This window comes from Sphaeramia orbicularis, chromosome 9 (genome assembly GCF_902148855.1).
Source record: "Sphaeramia orbicularis chromosome 9, fSphaOr1.1, whole genome shotgun sequence".
NCBI lineage: Eukaryota > Metazoa > Chordata > Actinopteri > Kurtiformes > Apogonidae > Sphaeramia > Sphaeramia orbicularis.
Genome location: NC_043965.1, coordinates 41,581,960 through 41,603,848, shown reverse-complemented (window position 1 = coordinate 41,603,848; position 21,889 = coordinate 41,581,960). Strand labels below are relative to the sequence as shown.

The 21,889-nt window shown below is 35.3% G+C and overlaps 1 protein-coding gene across 1 annotated transcript in view; it reads right to left on the bottom strand.

The window, feature by feature from the left end:
• Nucleotides 1-10,735: 10,735 nt before the first annotated feature.
• Nucleotides 10,736-21,889, bottom strand: part of LOC115426154 (golgin subfamily A member 7-like) — a 30,410-nt gene continuing 19,256 nt past the window's right edge. The window contains exon 6 of the mRNA XM_030144144.1: nt 10,736-11,529. The gene's annotated coding sequence lies outside the window, so the exon portion shown is untranslated. The remainder of the gene's footprint in view (nt 11,530-21,889) is intronic.

The window sequence follows — 21,889 nt, the reverse complement described above, 5'->3', positions numbered from 1 at the left end:
TTGATAGGATTAATGGATCAACAGATATTAACCCATAAAGACCCAGTGCTACTTTTGTGGCACTTCCCAAATGAATTTTTCTCTCTAGTTAACCTTTCATAAGTGATTTATCACCATTTATTATAATATTATCCTCTGTATTTTGCATTTTTTCAGTAAAAATCAAGTATTTTTTTATATTTAATTCATTGATCATGTAGCTGTTCATTAAAATTCAGATTTAAGTCGAAGGTTATTCTATCAAAAATTGAGAAAACTGAAGAAAAAGAAAAATTTTTCAGAAAAATCTATCATTAACCGAACATAAACCCAGTGTGTCCATCCACTGTCATTGATCCAACTCCATGGGTTTTACTGGGGAATCAATGTTGTAGAAGATGATGGTGTTTCCACGGTAACTACGGAGCCTCTGAACATCCAAATGGGTCATATCTGATGACCATGAGAAGATGACGAACAGCATTTTACACCAGTTATTTATATGGGTTGATAGGATTAATGGATCAACAGATATTAACCCATAAAGACCCAGTGCTACTTTTGTGGCACTTCCCAAATGAATTTTTCTCTCTAGTTAACCTTTCATAAGTGATTTATCACCATTTATTATAATATTATCCTCTGTATTTTGCATTTTTTCAGTAAAAATCAAGTATTTTTTTATATTTAATTCATTGATCATGTAGCTGTTCATTAAAATTCAGATTTAAGTCGAAGGTTATTCTATCAAAAATTGAGAAAACTGAAGAAAAAGAAAAATTTTTCAGAAAAATCTATCATTAACCGAACATAAACCCAGTGTGTCCATCCACTGTCATTGATCCAACTCCATGGGTTTTACTGGGGAATCAATGTTGTAGAAGATGATGGTGTTTCCACGGTAACTACGGAGCCTCTGAACATCCAAATGGGTCATATCTGATGACCATGAGAAGATGACGAACAGCATTTTACACCAGTTATTTATATGGGTTGATAGGATTAATGGATCAACAGATATTAACCCATAAAGACCCAGTGCTACTTTTGTGGCACTTCCCAAATGAATTTTTCTCTCTAGTTAACCTTTCATAAGTGATTTATCACCATTTATTATAATATTATCCTCTGTATTTTGCATTTTTTCAGTAAAAATCAAGTATTTTTTTATATTTAATTCATTGATCATGTAGCTGTTCATTAAAATTCAGATTTAAGTCGAAGGTTATTCTATCAAAAATTGAGAAAACTGAAGAAAAAGAAAAATTTTTCAGAAAAATCTATCATTAACTGAACATAAACCCAGTGTGTCCATCCACTGTTATTGATCCAACTCCATGGGTTTTACTGGTGAAACAATGTTGTAGAAGATGACGGTGTTTCCATGGTAACTACAGAGCCTCTGAACATCCAAATGCATCATATCTGATGACCATGAAAAGATGACAAACAGCATTTTACACCAGTTATTTATATGGGTTGATAGGATTAATGGATCAACAGATATTAACCCATAAAGACCCAGTGCTACTTTTGTGGCACTTCCCAAATGAATTTTTCTCTCTAGTTAACCTTTCATAAGTGATTTATCACCATTTATTATAATATTATCCTCTGTATTTTGCATTTTTTCAGTAAAAATCAAGTATTTTTTTATATTTAATTCATTGATCATGTAGCTGTTCATTAAAATTCAGATTTAAGTCGAAGGTTATTCTATCAAAAATTGAGAAAACTGAAGAAAAAGAAAAATTTTTCAGAAAAATCTATCATTAACCGAACATAAACCCAGTGTGTCCATCCACTGTCATTGATCCAACTCCATGGGTTTTACTGGGGAATCAATGTTGTAGAAGATGATGGTGTTTCCACGGTAACTACGGAGCCTCTGAACATCCAAATGGGTCATATCTGATGACCATGAGAAGATGACGAACAGCATTTTACACCAGTTATTTATATGGGTTGATAGGATTAATGGATCAACAGATATTAACCCATAAAGACCCAGTGCTACTTTTGTGGCACTTCCCAAATGAATTTTTCTCTCTAGTTAACCTTTCATAAGTGATTTATCACCATTTATTATAATATTATCCTCTGTATTTTGCATTTTTTCAGTAAAAATCAAGTATTTTTTTATATTTAATTCATTGATCATGTAGCTGTTCATTAAAATTCAGATTTAAGTCGAAGGTTATTCTATCAAAAATTGAGAAAACTGAAGAAAAAGAAAAATTTTTCAGAAAAATCTATCATTAACCGAACATAAACCCAGTGTGTCCATCCACTGTCATTGATCCAACTCCATGGGTTTTACTGGGGAATCAATGTTGTAGAAGATGATGGTGTTTCCACGGTAACTACGGAGCCTCTGAACGTCCAAATGGGTCATATCTGATGACCATGAGAAGATGACAAACTGTATTTTACACCAATTATTTACATGTACTGATAGGATGAATGGATCAACAGATATTAACCCATAAAGACCCAGTGCTACTTTTGTGGCACTTCCCAAATAAATGTTTCTTTCTATGTAACCTTTCTTAAATGATTTATCACCATTTATTATAATATTATCCTCTGTATTTTGCATTTTTTCAGTAAAAATCAAGTATTTTTTTATATTTAATTCATTGATCATGTAGCTGTTCATTAAAATTCAGATTTAAGTCGAAGGTTATTCTATCAAAAATTGAGAAAACTGAAGAAAAAGAGACTTTTTCAGAAAAATCTATCATTAACCGAACATAAACCCAGTGTGTCCATCCACTGTCATTGATCCAACTCCATGGGTTTTACTGGGGAATCAATGTTGTAGAAGATGATGGTGTTTCCACGGTAACTACGGAGCCTCTGAACGTCCAAATGGGTCATATCTGATGACCATGAGAAGATGACAAACTGTATTTTACACCAATTATTTACATGTACTGATAGGATGAATGGATCAACAGATATTAACCCATAAAGACCCAGTGCTACTTTTGTGGCACTTCCCAAATGAATGTTTCTTTCTATGTAACCTTTCTTAAATGATTTATCACCAATTACTATTTTTCTATCCTGTGTATTTTGCGTTTTTTAATTGTTCATCAGGTATTTTCCTGTAATTAATTCACTGATCATGTAAATGTTCATTAAACCTCAGATTAAAGTTGAAGGTTATTGTATCAAAAACTGAGAAAACAGAAGAAAAAGTGACTTTTTCAGTAAATCTATCATTAACTGAACATAAACCCAGTGTGTCCATCCACTGTCATTGATCCAACTCCATGGGTTTTACTGGGGAATCAATGTTGTAGAAGATGATGGTGTTTCCACGGTAACTACGGAGCCCCTGAACGTCCAAATGGGTCATATCTGATGACCATGAAAAGATGACAAACTGTATTTTACACCAATTATTTACATGGATTGACAGGATCAACAGGTATTAAACTATTTAGATCAGTAAATGTTTTTTGTTGACGGTGGATGTTTGGGTCTTTATGGCTTAAATCAGTACACCACAGATCTGTGTTGCATTTCTTTACCTGACTTTGTATACAACACAACGAAGGTCAGATTTTTACACAAGGAAAGAAAAGAAAAGAAAGAAAAAAAACCAAAACAAAAGTATGTGTGTGTCTGTTCCAGGTTCAGGTTGCAGGAGAGGTTTATGAGTTTAACAAGTCAAATAAAAAACACAAAGACACTAATGAGCTGAAACGTACACACTCACCGATAAATCCAATGAAAGCCCTATAAAATGCAACAATGCAGAAATGGAAAGATAAAGAAGTATGTGGTTTAGATGAAGATGGTGCCAAGAAGATTGTTTTTGACTCACTTCTATGATGTTTGTGTGTTGTTGAAGCTGTTAAACAGGGCCTGAGGGGGAACACTACTCTGTTGGTCCAGGATCCAAAACTGAAACAACTGTTATTATTCTGACAGTAAAATGACTTTGATAAGGACTCACTGACTTAATGTATTCTAATGCTAAACAATATGCAGTATGTTCTTATAAGACTGGTGAAAATATTAATGGGACTGACATAGTGGACAAATAATCCCCCAGCCTGCATGTCCATGTGGGCTACAGACGTTCATTTTGTCTTCTGTTTATGTATATGTCGAGGCCCAAAACGGAATCTGGCCCGATTCAGAATCGGGCCGGCCCAGAATGGAATTCTATTCTGTTGCTATAATGTTATTTTTATACCATGTTTAATGCAAATGATCTAAATTATTACAAAAATCAATACATGGAATTGGCAAATATGTGAAAAAAACGAAACAAACATTTTAATTGTAAACTATAATACACTTTATTTACAAATAGAACCTAGTGGTACTCCCCACCAATATACAGGGTGAGTCAGAAAAAAACGCTCTTTCCATTTAAAGAAACTGTACTGCTAAAACGGAAACACTGATTTTTCTTTTGACCATACAGTCATATTGATGTGGTTATTGAGCATGTCTGGTGATGTAGTCATAGATTTATTGCATTGCATAAGAGAGAGAAGGTCCATTGTTTATTGGGCACTGAAATACCTGCCAACACAATGTATGCCACAGTGAACAAACTTGAAATTGACAACAATTACAGGAGTCGGGGCTTTGCTTTCACACTCAGGACATAGGCCTACATGACAGTGCCCAGGGAGTTTTCATCATGGCAAGACCACAGCGATTGCAGGTATTATTTCCTCATCGAGTTGTCTGTTTGGGTCAGGAGAGAGAGTGGCCACCTAGATCCCCGGACTTGACCCCCCTTGATTTTTTCTTGTGGGGGTATCTTAACCCTTTCATGCACGAATTATGAGAACCTTAATCAAAATTTTTTTCCTGAGTGTTTTTATTCCTTTTTAGGCATGAAAAAAACAATGCGATTGAAAATTTTCTTCTGAAAAATAAATAAAAAATAAATAAATAAATAAAAATTATTTAAATTTAAAAAAAAAAAAAAAAACTAAAAAATCTTATGAACCTATTTTTCATGAAGTTGCAAAAATGTCCACTCAGCTGGACACCACACATTTAATTTTTTACGCACAGAAATATGTATTTACTGATAAACTGTGAAAACTATGGAGAGGGCTTGTGATTCTGGGGGTTTGTGCTCAGGAGAGATCTACATAATGTTACCAATTCATGTCAGAAAAGATATGTAGTGTCTTAAAACTTTAATAAAGATATGGGTAAAAAAGAAAGAAAAAAAAAAAAAAAACAACGAAAAGAACAACAAAACCCATGAATATATAAGAGAACAGCTGTAGAAGAGCTGTCCACTGTAGTGACCACTGTGCATGAAAGGGTTAAAAACCGTGTGTATCAGACTGTTCCACAAACTCTTCAGGAACTCCGAAATCGCATTACGGCTGAAATCCAAGCCCTACGACGAACACGAATGGCGAGAAGAGCTGTGTTAGAGATGCGACAACGAGCACAGATTTCCGTCAATCTGAATGGTAGCCAGGTTGAAGGTCGTGCCGGACGACTTCGTTGAGACAAAACATTTTGATGGCGAGTAAACATGCTGTAATGGTTGACAATTTCAATTTCATTCACGGTGGCATAAACTGTGTTGGCAGATATTTCGGTGCACAATAAACAATGGACATTCCCTCTGTTATGCTATGCCATAAATCAATGATTCAATCGCCAGACATGCTCAATAACCACATCAATATGACTGTATAATCAAAAGAAAAATAAGCATTTCCATTTCAGTGGTACAATTTCTTTAAATGAAAAGAGCGTTTTTTCTGACTCACCCTGTATGGTACAGTGAAATCGACTGAAATTGACAATAGTTACTCAAGGTATGTAAGACTGAAAATGTAAAATTATGACAAATTATGGAATTATGGATCATTTGCATTAAACATGGTATAAAAATAACATTATAGCAGCAGGATTCCATTCTAGGCCGGCCTAGAATAGAATTCCATTCTGGGCCGGCCCGATTCTGAATCGGGCCAGATTCTGTTTTGGGCCTCGACATATATATAGTATTTTCTTTTGTTCAGACAAGGAATAGTTTTTAGATGTTACCTGCTTGACAGTTTCGACTGCGACTCCAGTCTTCCTCAGAAGCGTCATCCGACGTGTTACTGACGTGTCATTTATCAGCTGGTCGGCGCGACGGGCTCTGATTGGTCCGTGCCTCCTCCGCCTTGGGTGGTCTCTGGAGGAGGGAATCCCAGGTGTGAGAGAGGGTGTACGCCCCCTCGTCCCGGAAAACTATTCCTTGTCTGAACAAAAGAAAATACTATACAGGCACTTTTAACAATATTCTGTCTCGGTTTATCAGTTTAGCGTTTACACATGTGCGTTACAATCGCAGAATATTGATAAAATTGCATTTACTTTTCTTCAGACATTTCTGTTTGTTCATATTTGTTCAGGTTATTCACATTATTGTAAAAGTATAGTTTGGTAATGTAAATATTTTAATGTAATTTTACTTTTTTACAACAAAAAAAACAGAAAATTTGGGGTTGTCATTATTTATAGGTTCTTATGATAATATTTTACTGGTTCTGACCCACTTGAAATCTAATTAAACTGTATGTGTCTGTACGTGGAACCTGAATTAAAAGGATTTTGACACCATTGATTGTTAATATCTTCAGTGTAATTTTTGCATTTTACAAATTCATCCCGCAGGCCAGATTGGACCCTTTGGCGGGCCAGATTTGGCCCCCGGGCCGCATGTTTGACACCTGTGTACTATACTATGACCAAATTCTATATCATATACTTTTCTATGACCTAATTTCATCAAGTTATAATATGTAGAAATTTCATATCACATACTGTATTACACTGGTCAATGACAAATTTATTATTTAAGTTTTTTGAGCTGATTTAGGATAATTTTGGTGTGCTGAATCCAAAAATCACATTCATTTTGCTCAATCAGGTCAACTTTCTGAACTATGCTACATATTGGCTTTTTAACATTTTTGCTTACATTTATGGGCATTTTCACATCATATGATACAAAATTCTTTCATATTTCTTGCAATAAATGAGTTCTGAAGATTTGACTCTTGCCAATTTATGATTGTTTTTTTTAATATTACAGGTGAATGAAATGGCTTTGACTAGAAGATCTTGCAAAAATAAGCCTGATGTATTCTGCGACGTCTGCGGTGAATACACCATTGTACCTAACAGGAATCAAGTGATCAAATGACTTTTTTTTCTCTTAAAACCTATTTTGAGTGAGAACTATATAAAAATCAACTGATAAAGTCACAAAAATGTAATCAATTTTGTGAGAAGATCAAATTTTTCAAACTCAAATTAGCAAAAAAAACCCTGACCCGATTGAGAAAAACAGATGTCATTTTTGGATTTAGCGGTGCAAAATGGTCCTAATTCAGTTGAAAAAACCTAGACAACTTGCAAAAAACATTTTTTTGTAACCCAGTGTTATCCTTTTTCTTTTGACTTTTAAACAGTTGGATGGCGTTAGAAGGTCTAGATGAATGCTTTTGTTTTGTTTTTTCAGTTAAACACAAATCAAACTCTTCCTGGAATGGACTGGAACTTCACGGCCAAATCAAATAACACCACTTCGATGATTATTTCTCGAGCCAGACTGTCCTCTGAATAACTGCTTTTATCCCAAATATTTTACACACTTTGACAAGTAGTAGTATTTATTGGCTTCCGTGTTTGACCCCACACTGACATTTACAAAGTTTTTATTTGCTTTTTTTCTCTTACCAGCTGACGGGTCATAAGCTATTGTCGTCTGTCGTCCGTTACAAAAATTTCAATCGTCTTCTTCTCTGAAACTACAATTCCGATTGACTTCAAACTTGGTATACAGCTTCTTTATGATGTCAACAAAAGTTAGTGAAATTATTTGGATCCGGATCTGATTCTGGATTTGGTGCCACTTTGAAAAATGTCCTCATTATAAGCGATAGGAAGTGGATCGATGCAATAACTCAGTAAATATAAATGATATCCAGTGGAAATTTCTACAGTCCAGCCCTGATGGGGAGATGACCAAAACATAATGTCCACATGCTGATCAGGATCTTCTTCTGGATCCGGGAACTTATGGAAAATTTAACATTGGCTCTTATGGGGAAAAAAATTTCAATCGTCTTCTTCTCCGAAACTCCAGTTCTGATTGACTTCAGACTTGGTATACAGCTTCTGTATGATGATGTCAACACAAGGTATTGAAATTATTTGCATCCGGATCTGATTCTGGATTTGGTGTGACTTTGAAAAATTTTCCCATTATAAGAGATAGGAAGTGGATTGATCCAATAAATCAGTATCAATGATATCAAGTTGGAATTTGAATTTTTTACAGATCTGATTGGAATATGACCAAAACATGGGCTATTTCTGTAATATAATAAATACACAGAACTGGGTGATAATAAATGGCATCTGGATATATTTCCCAAAGCTTTTAATTTGGCCGGTAAGCTACAGGGCCATTGGTCCTATTTTTATCTTATAACTCCAGTTTTTTAACTGAACAAAAACAATATCATGTCACTTCCGTCAAAAATTCCATCTGTTTGACCTGTTTAAGAGTTGTTCACCAAACCACTGCAGACTGACGACTAAATAAACAGTACTTTTGTATTCAGTACTTCTTAAAAACTATATACACTACAAACTATATATATATATATATATATATATATATATATATATATATATACAGGGTGAGGAAGCAAAATTTACAATATTTTGAGGCAGGGATTGAAAGACAGTGTATGACCAATTAGTTTATTGAAAGTCATGAGAATTTATTTGCCACAAGAAAATGTACATAATAGAAAATGTTTTTATTCTATGTGTCCTCCTTCTTTCTCAATAACTGCCTTCACACGCTTCCTGAAACTTGTGCAAATGTTCCTCAAATATTCAGGTGACAACTTCTCCCATTCTTCTTTAATAGTATCTTTAAGAAAGTCCACATTGCTGTGTGATGTTCTATTGGTAGCATGTTCTAAAACGCCCCAAATAGCAGAATCCAGAGGGTTTAGATCTGGGCTAGAAGGCACCCATAAACATGATTCCCAAAAATTGCTAAAGTTGGATTTGTTGCTGTTGTCAACAAGTGTTTTGGTGTTCTTGTGTAAGATTTTAACTTCAAATCATATTTTACTGCATTTCTAATGGTCTTGTTGTCTACCTCAAGTTCAATTGCAATGTTTCTCATGGATTTGGTTGGATCCTTTAGGATTTTGGATTTGAGAGCTTTAATAAAAGCTTTGGTACGTTTTTTGTTGCTTCCTCCACTTCCAGACTTTCTCGTAATAGTTTTGCTCATAGTCATTCTCTTCTTTCCATTATAAACAGTCTTTATGGACACTCCAACTATTTTTGAAATCTCCTTTGGTGTGACGAGTGCATTCAGCAAATCACACACTCTTTGACGTTTGCTTTCCTGATTACTCATATGGGCAAAAATTTGTGAAAAGGTATGGATAATAGTGTTAGGTATGATTATGACATCAATATATGTTTGGTTTCAAAACAATTGACATAGTGCCTGCTGAGAAAAAACAACTAAATGTTCATTGTAAATTTTGCTTCCCCACCCTGTATGTATATGTGTATATATATATATATATATATATACACACACACACACACACACACACACACATATATATATATATATATATATATACATACACATACATATATATACATATATATATATATATATATATATATATATATATATATATATATATACACAGACACATTTGTAAACAGCTCTTTGTTTGCACCTGTCTTTGTTTTGCATAATGTCCGTCTTATGAATTCTTTTTTTTGTCTGTCTTTGTTACCTGGGGGGACAGACCTTTCTCCATCACAGCTCCAACCCTCTGGAACTCCCTCCCACCCTCTATCCGACACTGCTCCGACCCCAACACCTTCAAATCCCTTTTAAAAATTCATTTTTTAAAAATTGCTTTTAATGTTTAATCTTAATGTTTAACTGTTTTATATTCGTATACCTGCCTTTTGCACCTGTTTTTAATATGTCTGTTTCTGTTTTTATCTGCTGCATGTAAAGTGTGTTTGAGTTATATAAAAAGCGCTATACAAATAAAATGTATTATCATTATTATTATTATTATTATTATTATTATTATTATTTATTAGCCCTTTCACAATATTTTGTTAAGCACAAAATAAAATTTGAAAAAAAAGACTACATTTTGCCATTGGTTCATGTCCCTGTTCTATGTCATAACAAGGACCAAGACAAGGACAAGGACCAAAGAAGACAAACTTTGACAACCGACAACACCAGAAGCCAGACAGGTTTAAAATATGTACACAGTTTATTCATTAGCATACAACTTTGATTAAGAAAAACTGTAAACGAAAAAAAAAAAAAAAATACAACATAGAAAAGTCCAACGACTAGAGATAAATAAAGGACAAGCTCAATCAGAAATGATTAGAAAATGTATTTACATAATTAGAATTCAGGATCATTGCTGATCTGTTAGCTATAGCGTTCAAAAAGCTAACCAGCAAGTCCCAATTGTAGTGTTAACCACGAAATGACAACAATTAACCACATGTATATACCACGTGTTACATGTTTAAGGACATAAACTGAGGTTCTTCTGCTTCATTTAAAGTCAGGAATCATAATCTTGGGTTTTAACGCTTGTTAGCAGTAAATAAACCAACACAAGATATGACTGCCATGGACCGACAACGGCGACATTCAAAGCCATCACAGGCACTGTTAGCTAACAAGAGCACTTTTAATACTTCTGTCAAAGGCAATCTCACCACACACGAACATATGCTCGTCAGACATCAGTCGAAAATCAACAGTAGTCACCGAACACTATGCATTGCACAGTTTACAAAATAAAAATAACAGTGACTTAAGAAATAGTAGTAATAATATTAATAATATCAATAATAATATATGCACAACAGAGCGAGCACAGGTTTTGGTATTTAAAAAAAACCCAAAAGCATAAATTGTACAATGTGCTGTAAGTTCAGAATCTTCGACAGTTTAACTGGAATGTTCAGCAGTTTATTTTAAAGTTAAACCTTTAAAGGATACATGCGTGATAATTAGCGACTAAGCAGCCTCGCGAAAACACATAAAACGCAAACCGAAAGGAGTACAGCGCACGCAGCAAAATCACAGTAATGACCCGAGTTTTGTTATTTAGTTGAATCAGTGTTGTAGAAATAAGCTACCCTGTGTGTTGTCTTTATTACTCAAAAAGGAGTGCGTAAAAAAATGACTCAAAACATACATACGGTCATGGTTATGTAAGAGTTTGTTGTGCCGGATGAACGTGGGAGATGGCTTTCCTCTTCAGGTTCGTGACAGTCGGTAAAAACGGACTTAAAGCGATCGAAAGAGGATGGTTTAAAGAGGAGAGGAACATGCACGTGATAGTAAGAGTACTAGATTGTAGATACGCAGTATTAAGGGTGTAGGTCTGGGTCGTCCATGGGGTGGTGGGCACTGGTCCTGGTCCTGCTGAACACCATGTGACTCCACCAAACGTACAGCTTCTACAAAAACACAACACAGGTTAATGGTACAACTCATTGAAGTAAAAGGGAATTATTTCATTTACTGTTTCTTTAATCCTTTTATGCATAATGGTCACTCCAGTGGACAGTTATTCTACAGCTGTTCTCTTGTATATTCATGGGTTTTGTTTTTTTAGTTCCATATCAGCCAACACAGTGGACGCTTATGCATCATGCCATACACTGTAATTCATACCATTACTGTAACTTTGCTGTTCTTGATAAACCTGATCCGCAGTAACATGTTGGAGTGTAAATCAACTGTTATTTGTTAGGGAAAAAAAGTTGTTTTTTTTTGTTTGCATATTATGTCGATGAAAAGAATAATAATCAGCATTAGAATATGTTAAAATGTGAGATTAAAATGTGAGATGTCAGATTTTATTTCATTGTTTTAATATCAATATCTGATATTGACTTCAAAAATTAAATGCATGGACATTTTTGTAACTCCATGAAAAAAAACAACAACAACTTGATCACACTGTTTTTTTCATGCCTATGGATGAATAAAAACACTCAAGAGAAAAATCTTAACTAAGGTTCTCATGGTTAGTGCATGAAAGGGTTAAAGCGGGAGCGTAAAAACTCATTTCAGTTCAGGGGCCACATACAGTCCAATATCAGGGTTATTTTTTTTTTTTTTTTAACTAATATTTTATTGTTTCATTTTTGAAATTTTACAACACAAATTTAGAACATAGTGTCAGTCGTCGTCCTGTATATTGTCCATTTTTTCCGTCGATCTTCACAAGTTGCTCGCTGTAGTCTTATGATATACGTAAGTCTCTCCATGTAGTGAATTTCTTCCACAATCCGTGCGTTTCCATGACAACTTTTAACCCTTTCATGCACAGTGCTCACTACAGTGGACAGTTATTCTACAGCTGGTCTCTTGTATATTTATGGATTTTTGTTGTTTTACTTGCATATCAACCAACACAGTGGATACTTATGCACCATCCCATAATAAACTGCAATTCATACCATTACTGTAACATTCCCGTTCTTGATAAACCTGATCTGCAGCAACATACATGAGTGTAAATCAATTGCTAATTGTTATTAGACTGTAATTAACAGTTTTGGGTTTTTTTTACGTTGTTGTGTTTTGTTGTTTTTTTGCACATTATTTGAGTGAGTAATAACTACTATTATAGTATGTTAAAATGTGAGAAAACATCAGATTAGCAACATAAAAAAACCCATTTATTTCCTAGTTTTCACACAGTATGTCAGTAAATACATGTTTCTTTGCTTCAAAAATTAAACGCATGGTGTCCAGCTGTGTGGACATTTTTGTAACTCCATGAAAAATAGGTTCATAAAAAAAAAAAAAAAAAAAAAAAAAAAAAAATCAGTCACATTGTCTTTTTAATGCCTAAAGAGGAATAAAAACACTCAGGAAAAAAATCTTGATTAAGGTTCTCATAATTCATGCATGAAAGGGTTAAACTGAGTAAAGGTTCGATCCTATTTCAGATGCCCATGTAAACACCTTATTCCAGTTGAAAAAGAAAAATTGGGATTAAATTTAAACCCGATTAAAGTCACTGGTTTAATCCACTTTTAATTCCGATCTAAATTATTCCTCGGACATGTAAACCCTTTATTCCGTTTGGACTTTTTTCCTGCCATTCTGCGCATGCTCGTTGTCTTGTCCTGTCGCGATGATGCACACATTCTGCGCTGTCGGAAGAATAAGCAATGCAGTCTAGTCTTCCGAAACTGTTCCAGTGGGCTATTCTTATGGGATCTACCAGCCTGGAAAACCCTGAAGAAAGAGTTCACCGCTTGTTTTTTATTCATTCGTCATGCACTAATGAGTTTTTTTTTTTTTTGTACTTTATTTTTTATTGTTTTAATATAAAATACAAAACAAACAGAAACACAGTCACAGGTCACAGGTACATTCAGACATTTACGTACTGTTTACTGTCCACAGATTGAATGAAAAAGTCCCATTTTTTCCAGTGCTTTACACCCTTATGCTGTTGTAGGCGGAGATTGTATGTCATCATTTCCATTAAATGGATTTGGTTGGCAATTTTTTATCACCAAGGAAATTGAGGGTGGGTCCTTTTTAAGCCAGTATTTGGTGATGGCTTTTTTGCCTGTGGTAAGCAGTATTCTAAATAAATATACAGTCTACTCTCGTTAAACTGCCCGCCGTTATACCGCCATTTTCGCTCACCGACGACCAAAACCATTGCACAAAAATCCCCAATGCATTATTCCGTTAGCTACCGCCATTTCCGCCTATCGCCATCTGCCAGCCCAGTTCCATGCACAAACAACACTTATACCATTGATTTCCCGACCGTTATACCGCCAGCGTGATTGCCATCGAGTACACATAAATTTTAACAATGCACTGAAACAAACGCGCCAGACGCTGATCGCGACAAGCTACGAGTAGGTCTACGGAACGGCCACCGTTTATTTATCGCAGAACACTCAGTAGGTCAGGATGTCGGGAAGAGGACGTGGGATTAAGCCAAAGCCTCAAGATGATGGGGTGTCATTTCCCGACACGGTATAATAACGCTTAAAGGCGGCCTTACACTGTGCGAGTTTAGAGATGATTTCTCACTCGTGCGACTCTTTCTGGGATCGGGCCAGATGTGCCTCTAATCGTGTGTCGTGCTTCGTGCAGTGTACGTGGGGTAAAGAGGAGCGATTAGCACCTCACGACCACCTCACGACCAGCAATCGTGTGTTCGCAAGGAAAACGGACCTGTTTGAAATCCTGCTCGCTCCTCGTGAGTGTATCGTACTGTCAAAGCAGTGCCACGAACCGATGGGCCTCAAATTCTCACACTGTGCATGCGCGAACACAGACGCGTACAGTAGCGTACAAGCTAACAGTAGCTGGCTATTGTCCTAGTGCAGTTTGGCTGTTGCAGCTTACCTCTAGTTCTGCTGTAGGTTTTGCTGTAGGATAACAGCCCATAATGTCCACGTCTGGCCAACCAATTCCTGCACCGAACACATCGTTGTCTTTTCTTCTTTTTTGATTCCCCGCAGATAATGGCACATATTGCCAAAGCAGCTCGTTGGTTTTTGTTTAGCACTACCATTTCGTGGCTCACGTCAATACACAACCGTTTATGCACTTTTACTGATTCCTTGGTATTTTAACGTTGTATTTCCGGATACAACACTCGAATGTGTGGTGCGTCCTGTGGTGTATGGTCCTACAGTGTGAGCAGTCAGGTCGCATACGAGCATCGGCCCATACAGTGTGAGAACATGAATCGTGAGCCTGACTGTACGACTGATTCGCACAGTTTGAGATGGAGCTGTGTGCAACGATCGAAATAATCGCACAGTGTATGGCCGCCTTAAAATGTTTCCCCACTTTAAATGATCCCTTACAACATAACAGAATCAAGATTTATTTAGAAACGCAATTAGAACGGGTTAACGGAGGCAGCATAGACATCATATAGTAAAGACATGCACATTATGGACGCAACCCGTTGTAACGCCATTTTCGCTATACCGCCAATTTGGCCGTGAACGGAAGTTGGCGGTATAACGAGAGTAGACTGCATGTCACTTTCCTGTAATTCCTCTGGGGGAATGCTAAAAAACCAAGTAGCCAATGACATATCAAAATGAAAACCAAAAACTGAATACATCAACTTAATCATCTCTCCCCAAAAGCCAACAATACCAGGACAGGACCAGAATACATGTGCTTGATCTGCCTCGAGTGAACCGCACTTCCTCCAGCAGGAAAAATGAACTCCAGAAAAATGGGATTTTCGTGCAGGTGTAATAAAGAAACGGGCCAGACATTTCCAACAAAAATCCCTCCATGATAGTGAGTTTGTAGTACAGTTTTGAAATTTCCACCCCTCTGACCATATCTCATTTGGTATTTCCTCATGCAGGTCCCTCTCCCATTGTTTTTTTTTTTTTTTTTTTTTTTTTTTTTTTTTTGCACTAATGACTTCAATAAGTGGGCAAACGGTTTACACTGCAGTGCACCGATTGCCTTTTTCTTGCAGCCCTTCCGTTAGCTTAGCTTAGCCTAGCTTAGCATAATGGCTTCATTCCTATGGTCAGACGTAGCCAGGCTTTTATAGGTGATTTGTAGTATTTTATGAGTGATTTTGTGAAATTCAATTCTCCCTAATCATTACTTTAGTCCGGTGGGGTCAATATGATCACAAATTACAATCATCGGAAAATATAAAAGACAACTCTAAAGGATGCTCATGTTTTGTGCGAGGAAATGTCTTCTTTTGAATTGGATCACAGATAAAGCACCTACTAAAACTCAATGGCATCGGACAGTACTTGAATATATATCCCTGGACTATTTAACCAGTCTGATACACAGCAAAGATGAAGTGTTCCATAAAACTTGGAACACCTTTATGTCATATATTGGTCTGGACATTTCAGCCCTTTTCCATAGAGGAATAATGTGAACTCATGTTGCTGTCATAGTTTTTTAAATTGACTGACTGAGTTTTCCACCTCCTTCTGATTTGTGCCGGAATGTTCTCTTCTGTTCTGTTTGTTGTCTCTTTCTTTTCTATAAACAAACAAAAAAAAAACAATAAATATATATTGGAGAAAAAAAAATATGATCACAAATTGAGGCTCAAATCATGGCGATGTGACTTACTGCAGTAATAAAATCTTGGGAAATAAAAACTAATGCAAAGCTAAAACGGTGAAGCAAAGCTAATTTAGCGCATGCATCCCTTCCAACAAAAACATTTTCAACAAATATGAACAACCTGAAATGTCTCAAGAGAAGTAAGTACAATTTTAACCAGATTCTGCCCTTTACTAAATGTTTTGTGTATTTTTTATATTATAATGTAAATGTGTAAATGATAAACTGAGGCAGAATACTGTTCAAATTACACTTATTTTTTCAGTTTGTTAATGTTACTCGCTTTGTTTGAAAGGATAGTTTGTAGATGTAAACCTTTTCATTATGTTTTTTTTTTTTTTTTGTCGCTCTTAAACAGAGAAAAGTTCGGAGTTGACATTATTTATATTATTATGTTATTATTTTACTGGTCCGGCCCACTTCAGATCAAATTTAGCTGAATGTGGCTCCTGAACTAAAATGAGTTTGACATCCCTGATCTATAACTGAAGAAAACATGTTTACAGACAAGATAATCCAAGTTTAATGACGCAGGTTCAAATGATTTTATCGGGGTTTGTACACATTTTTCAAGGTCAAATTCAAGCATTTTTCAAGGACTTTTAAGGGTCATTTTCCAATTTTTCCAGCACACCACCTTAAAAATACATATTTACAGGAATAGGGACACTCGTGATTTTTTTTTTTTTTTTTCCACTTTTTATCACAATGATGTACATTGAATTATGCTATAAACCAGTGGTTCTTAAACTTTTTACAGTGGAGTAGCCCCTGAAATATATATCTTTAGCCAGGTACCCCCAACTCTCACTTCAGCATTTTTGACTGAAAAAAATTAGGCAAAGTTTGTTCCTGTGCCAAAGGTGTCTGTTTATATTTTCAAAACTTTGTAAACAAACACCATATATTTAAGTGTAATGTATTAAATATAACAAATCTTTATAAACAAATGTTGTCCAAAATATAAACTGAAAAGTGTCCCCTTTCAATGGTAAGAAAAATAAATTAAATGTTAATGATAGAATAAATGAACCTTTCATCAACAAAAAATAATTACTTAATTACTCACATAAAGTAATCTCGAATTATATAAAATAGAAATGTTCTTAAAATGTTACCAAAGCTTAAACAAGATGATTGACAATAATAATAATAATAATAATAATAATAATAATTATTATTATTATTATTATTATTATATAAAAAATAAAAATATTGAAATAAAATAAGGTCAGGAACGTCAATTTTATTACTGTGTTTTATATTTCAGCACTAATTCTCATTATTTATTTTGTATTCAGTACATGAGGACTTTACACATGATTTTTTCCAAAAAATTTCAAGTACCCTGTGGGCTTCTTCCAAGTACCCTTGGGGGTACGCATACCCCCTTCTATAAACATCTAAATCAGGGTCCTTACTCTTTATTCCATACTTTTTCAAAACTGCCATTTTTTCCCCAAGACCTTGACTTGTATTTTCATTTTAATGTATTTATATATTTGCGTGTCTACTTTTTTAGTTGAGATTGTACCTGTTGTGTGTAGTAGAAAAGTTCATGTTAATTACTGTTTGAATGGATGAATTTACAGTAAATCATGTTTTACTGACAGAAACTTTTTCAAAACCTCACAAAAGTGCATGGATATCACACAAACAGGTTTCATTAGAATCATTCCAGTACCGACCGGTTAGTAAAATCCCAGTTTTTTATATTCTTTCCTCATGTATTCCTTATCTTACAAGATTATGTGTCTTTGAGAATACTCTAAAATTCTGCTGTGGGAGAAACTTTTTCCATACTTTAAGACTTTCACACAAAATTCCAGACTTTTCAAGATCTGGAAAACAGCATTTCAAAATCCCAGACTTTTTAAGACTTTCAACACCTGTACAAGCACTCTGTAAAATAATGTTTCATAATAGCAAAAAGTTTAGGAATTTAAAGGAGAACACAAAGTTTTATCCAAAAAAAGAGAAGCCACTTGGCGTTCTTTACACACACTCGCACCGAGGCAAAGATTAAGATAAAACATGTACCTGGAGTCAACCTGAGAACATCTGGGGATTTTTTTTTATTTTTTTGACATTAAGTTTTATTTTTCAAAATTTATCACCTCTCTGTAAGTATCTTTGGCTTGGCATCTAACCAGGCAGAGTTAATAAATAAATAAATCAAATCACAGAGTTAGAATTGCAAGCACTTTCGAACACTTAAACTAAAATTCAAGCACTTTCCAGACCTTGACAACATAATGCTAAAATTCAAGCATTTTCAAGGATTCCAAGCACCCGTACGAACCGTTTTATTCTAATGAGACAACAGCAGTGCAGAGAGAAAACCACCTTATTTTACCCAAATTCGACCAAAACCAGACATGCAGTTTCCAAATCTGATGTTACAATCTCTCCAGCATGTCAGGGGTTTGAATCATGCACAAGTTAATATAATACTATTAGCAGAACATCGGGCCAGTGTTTTAGTTTTATCAATTCAATACCTGAAAGAAAAACCTGTTTCAGTCCAAAGTGATGTCAAACTGAAAGGTGGAATTTCCCTGGTTTGATTGTAGAACTCATTGTTGATCATATTCCCCTTGAAGCTCAGCTCTAGTATTAACAGTCTGGAATCCATCTGTGGAAGCGGTGTCACATTTTCTGCTCAACAATAGAACCACGGATTATGATCAAGCAGTTGAGGACGTGAAAAAAGCGGACGAACAGATGGACTGCAGAATGTCACTCAGTATTTCCTCCACTGAAACCTTGATGGTTTGATTTTATTGTTTTCTGGCCCGGTCTGGGTGATGGAAGAGGTGACCACGGTGAAGGATTTCATCCAGAAACCAGGTACCAAAGGGCTTCAGTCCAAACCTGATGGTAATTAACCCCGTCCTGTATGTGACCCATGTGTAGTGTCTGATTTTTTTTTTTTTTTTTTAATTCTTCTGTTGTAAATATGTATATAATCTGTATAGTTTTTATCACTATTATTACCCCACCCTCCAAAGGGGAGACAAGGGATATTGTTTTTGGTTTGGTTTGTTTGTTTCTTTGTTTGTTAACACTCCAGCAGCAAAACTACTGGTTAAATCCATTACAAAATGTGCTTATAGATTGCCAGTGACCCAGAATAGATGTGGTTACATTTTGGGAAAAGTTGGTCAAAGTTCAATTTTTTTTATGAATTTAAAAAAATAAATAAATAAATAAAAATTTTCCATTTACTTATAATGGCCGAAATTCCAAATGTCTATAAAAACATCAATTTTGTTTCAATTTACGTTAAACTTGGCAAATGTATAGAGGCAAGTGATATGATGACATCAGCTGGATCGATATCAAAAGAAGGTACAATATGTGTGAGGGGTGGGGTTTCTTGTAACTGGCACCACTTGTTTGTTCTGTATTTTTTTTTTTTTTTTTTTTTACTTGTTTATTGAAAGCTACCTCAAAAACCAAGTGCAGTTAAGTTTTTATGTTACAAGAGTGCTCTTAATCAGAGTGTTGTTTACATTTTAGTATTTTTATGTTCTTGGCACATGTTGGCAAAATTGCACAGACTATTTAAATGAAAAATGTTCTGGAGGGGCAGGGTTTTTTATTTTATATGTTTTTTTGCACCATCTCTATGCATGCACACTTTTTTTTGCACTTTATTCTGTTGCTGCCTTGACCGTTAAATTCCCCTGTTGTGGGATCAATAAAGTCTAATCCAATCTAATTTAATTTAATCTACTCTAATGTTGCTTTTACAGAGGGAAACTGTTACAACAAACAAGCACAAGAGACATTTTAGAATAATTCAGATCCAAGCTGATGTGTTCCGATACTTTGGTACTTACTTGATGCTCTTATTTTTTTTTTTTTTAGTTGATTTATTTCGAATATGGAAATGATACAAGCTTCCTGATTGTTACTAACTGACTTCTTTACACAACATAATATAGAAATGAAAATTCAAGGAAGCATAAAATAATGATACACGCAAAAAGAAAAAGAAAAAAAGTCATATTCGAAAAGGAATGAGAAGAAGCATAGCTTATTAGCTCTCATCCCTTTGTCTCCAAGTAATCCTTTATCGGGCAAGTGACAATTTTTGGTCAATTCTGTTAAGACTGCACTGATCCGATATTAGGATCAGATATCCACCCCGATATCAACACTTTTGCTGGATTGAGGATCTATAAAAGCAACCAATCCATAAGATCGATCCTTCCCCCTTATATAATTGTGATAAAGGCTACGTCATGTATGCCGAGAGTTGAGTGGAGTTGTTGCAAACACAGACAGGCAACATGGAGCGAACTAAGGGGTCTGTGATTTGGAGGTATTTCAGCTTTACCACAACAACTAGCTTGAGTTTTTAGTGCTTGTAAAGTGAATGTTGCCAGGGGTGGTGGTAGCATTGCCAATTACAACACGACAAATTTAATTAAGCCCCTGCAGAAAGACTACGCAAAGGAGCACGAGAAATTCCAGCAGCTCAACAGATGAAAAGGAGCCGCTGCTGGAGGTAGGACACAGTTAACGTTGGTAGATGCTCTACAGAGACGGGAAAATTTTCTATGATATCGGATCGTTATTGACTAGTGATGTAACGTTCACGAACGAATCGAATCTTTTGAACGGCTCTTTGAAATGAACGATGGGAACCGAGTCTTTGTAAAGAGACGTTCATTTAAAAAAAAAAAAAAAATTTAAGGAGGGAGTGTCCGATCGCCTGTCAATTTAGCGTCACTGAAACCCTCTGTTTTCTTTTTGCTATGATTGTTTCTTTTTGTTCGGTTGTAGCAACAATCTGCAGGCCAAAGTGTACACATTTTTTTTTCTATTTCTCATTACGGCATTCCTTTTCTTATTACCACATTTTATTTCTACTTTGAAGAACAACCGTTTGAAGATATTTGTGCATTGTGCAGCTTTCTAGTATTTACATATATTTTCGTTCATGTTGCTGGACTTACATACAATGTAACTCCAGCATTTGCCTAATGTCACCTCTCACGTCATGTATTTAGCCCACACGTTAACTATTCTTTTTTACAGTAAGATAACATTTACTGCCATGCCAAATAAACACCTTTAAAATGTAATGTCAATCATCACATGTAGCCTATTTAGTCATTAAAACATTGGTGTTTCAAAATAATGCAAAAAACATAAAAGAGCCAGTCTTTTGAACGGCTCTTTTCAGTGAACGGCTACTGATTGAACGGCTCCCTTCAAAGAGCCAAAAGTCCCATCGCTATTATTGACTGATAGGCAAGGCCCTAGCATCGGTATCAGCATCAAAACCAAAAAAGTCGGATCGGTGCATCCCTAATTTCCATATACATTACAAGACAGCGAGTCAACAATCTCAGGTCCAATGTGGTCTACAGGGTCTGAAGGTCCACCTCTGCATGAACAGTGAGTGTACCTGCTTTGTTAGGTACCATAGGATCACTACAAGCTTTTCGTACTATTTTACTGATAAGACAGTAAAAATCCTTTGGACAGCGCCTGTGTTTTTAATTTGTTTGCTGACCTCAACCAGATCTTGCACTTAAAAAAATACTTTGTGACCTAAATTACACTGCACTTTAAAATTCTGTCAAACTGTTGTTATTATTTTGTGACATTCCTAAGTGACCTGTCTTTTGTCATGGTGTGTGCTGCTTGACCTCTTGGCCAGGTCGCCCTTGTAAAAGATCTTGATTT